Source organism: Sapajus apella, unplaced genomic scaffold (genome assembly GCF_009761245.1).
Source record: "Sapajus apella isolate SASKATOON/1434 unplaced genomic scaffold, GSC_monkey_1.0 scaffold23, whole genome shotgun sequence".
NCBI lineage: Eukaryota > Metazoa > Chordata > Mammalia > Primates > Cebidae > Sapajus > Sapajus apella.
In genome coordinates this window covers 23415149-23418471 of record NW_022436963.1, presented here as the reverse complement: position 1 = coordinate 23418471, position 3323 = coordinate 23415149, and positions in this window count along the sequence as shown.

Sequence of the window (3323 nt, the reverse complement as noted above, 5' to 3'; positions counted from 1 at the left end):
CTGTGAAGAGCTGCACAGGCCATGACTGATCCACCTGGTGTGAACAGCACCCATTAGAGCGGTGCCAGGTGGTAGCAACAGTGCTAAGTGCTCATTCATTCATTCTCCACAGTGACTCTGTGGGCTGGGGCCTTATGCCTACTTTACAGATAAGGAAGGAATTGTGGGGTAGAAGGGACAAACTCACAGCTCCATGGGACATATTTTCTAAGCATTTATTGAGCATTTTGTTAAATCCTCACCATGACCTGGTGAGATTGGTGCCATAACTATTCCCATTGTACAGATAGGAAAGTTGAGGCTCAGAGGGGCAAAGCCACTCCCATAGGTGCAGATCTAGTCAACAGCTGAGCTGGGATTCAAGAGCAGGTCTGCCTGGCTCCTGAGTCTGAGGTCTTAAGCCTCTGCTGTGCTGTCCTCTCGACTACACACCCCTAGGGACAGAGACTGGCCTCATCACTGTTGTTTCTGCCTGGTTCAACAGAACATCTGCTCATAACAACTTGCTGAATGAAGGAATGAATGAGGAAGGAATGCATCAGGAGGTGACCTTGCAGTTCCTTGGCCATGACCTTGGGGATGCTTTATTACTTGGCTGGTTGTAATTCACAGTTATAAGTGGCTATGAGGGTCAAATGACCTTACCTCCCCAGCAGTTCTTTGAGAACAGGACAGTAGTGTTAGCATGGCTGGGATTTTTCTGGGCCCACACCCAGGTTCTCAGCCTCTTGGGGAAATTCTGCCTTTCTGGCTGCCCTCACTCTTCTCAGCTTCAGAGAAGAGTTTGACTTTTTCTTCAGCTCCTGGAGGGCCTGAGACCTTGGGTCTTCCTGGAAGAGACGTCTGTCCCTACCAAGGCCTATTCGTGACAACTGGGCCCTTGGCTCTTCCCCGGGGGAACCCCAGAGAATTTCCTCCTGTTTTCACCTCCTTGTCCCTGGGGACCAGGCCCCAGTGGCTGTGGTGTCAAGAGCAGCTGGTGCCCCTCAGCGAGTCTGTAGAATCCTTTGGGGAAGCAGGTGGCATTTCAGGGTGGCTGTGGAGGGCCCAGGTGGGCTCATCGGTGGCACTGATACCAGGCTGTGCAGCTGCCTCCCAGCACTTTGGGGCTGAGCGTCATGGCTTCCCAAGTACATTCGCATCAAAGATCTTGATTCATCCTAATGCTCTCCCAAGAGATGATGATGAATAATTGTGCAAGTTCACATTTCTGGGTTGTCTACTAGGTGCCAGGCACCGAGCTGAAGTCTTTACCCACATTGCCTTTTCCTCCTCATGACAAGCTTACCAAGTGCCTTTCTTGATCCAGTTCCCATTTGTGAGTTGCGACACCGAGGTGCAAAATGCAAAGCTCACAGTTGGTGGCAGAGGCATCTGGACACCCAACCCAAGTTCTGCCAAATGGCTTCTATTTGAAACAGCTGTTTAACTGATGAGGAAACTGAGGCTCAGAGAGATGGAGTGACTTGCCCAAGGTTGACCCTGCCCCCAAAAGCCTCCTGCCCAGCGTCTTGCAGGAGAGTAAGGGAGGGCTGAGGCTCCCATCTGCCCGGGCTCTGGGGGACAGCACCAGGGAGGCCGGGGATGGGAAATGCCGCGGCCCTTGAGGACTGTGGGCCTCTGTTTCCCCAGCTATAAAATGGTGGCGGTAACAGAGGTGTGACTGACGGACACATTGCTCCTTTCTAAGGCTTCTCCAGTCCTGGCATTCCAAGGCCTGGATTTTCTAGGGCAGTGTTTGGCTCCAGTCCAAGCCCCATAAATGGCAGCCAGTGGGCCCGCCCTACCCCCACTGGGCTATCCTCCCTCCCCCAGCCCTATAATTGGAGTCCTGTTGGTGAGTTATTGGCTCAATATTTTTATAGGTTCCCTGAGCTCCCCTCCCCCCTCCCCCCAAACAAAGGAGCTATAAGACCAGAGCCAAAACACAGCTCCAAGAACGTGTGTTTGTGACCCAGCCCCCACCAGGGTGAGGCAGAGAACTTCCCATGCGGCCCAGCCCCGGCAGGGCCTTCTCCTTTCCTCCCTCTGGCAGCTCCTGCTTCCCTTTTCCTCCCCCTGCTGCTCCACAGAAGCCGCTCTGTCCCCTCAGGCTGGGCCAGCTCCCACTAGGACTACACTTTACTGGTTTGGGGAAGGGTAGGGACTGTGTTGACAGGCTACCTGGAGGCAGTGGGCCAGGAAAGTCAGTCAGTCCGCCCTTGTCTTACAGTCAGACTCTAAGACACAGCCAGGGCCACACAGTGAGGCATGGCCACGCACACCGTGAGTCACAGGCACGGTCAGCTGGTCTACCGGCAGCCTCAAGCAGTCAGCCAGTTGGCACACCCAGCCCAGTCAGGCAGTTAGCTGTTGTCTCACAGCCAGACTTGCCTATACAAGTCAGGGCCACACAGTCAATGGCCTCTCACATCAGGAGCTGCGGTCACAGCTGGTCTGTCAGACACTCAGCCAATCTCAGTCAGTCAGTCAGTCAATTAGTCATTGTCTCTTGGTCAGATTGTGTTACACGGTCAGACATGGCCGCTCACACAGTGAGTCACAGCCGTGGTCAGCTGGTCTTCTGCTGACTGGTCAAACTCCATCTGTCAGCCTGTCAATCAATCCATCAAGGCAAGGTCAGTCAGCCAGTCAGCCAGGAGTTATCAGCCACCCACACAGCCAATCAGAATCAGCCACCCACACACCAATCAGAATCAGCCACCCACACACCAATCAGAATCAGCCACACACACAGCCAATAAGAATCGGCCACCCCAGTCAACACATTCAAGTCAGTCCATAGGTCATTGTCTCACAGCCAGACTCAGTTAAATTGTCACAGCCATCCAGTCAGACACACCTGTTCACACCACGAGTCACCCAGTTGTCTCTTGGCAGGTGGGTTCCTCTCTGTCAGTCTCTGGCAGTTGAGTCAGCCACAGTCTGTTTTCCACGACTAAGGCAAGCGGTCAGTCTACCAGTCAGTTTTATCAGTTGGGTGTAGACAGTTTCATGGTTAGTCACAGGTAGCCATAGATTGTGGCCTGTTCAGTCACAGCCAGAATGAAACACCAGGCAACCAGTCAGTTGGTTGATCTGAAAGTGTCAGGCGTGCCATCAAGGCAGTCAGTCAAGACTCGCGGGTCACAGTCAGACTCATGGCTACCCAGTCAGTCTGGAAGAGACAGCCAACCCCACAGCCAGCTAGTCAGTCAGTCACAGTCATTGAGCAGTGAGTCAAGATCATCACTGACGGCTATCAGTTACGAGATCATAGTCAGTCATCCAGGCATCCAGTCAGTCTGAATCAGCCTGCCAGTCACACTGACTTGGCTATTCCC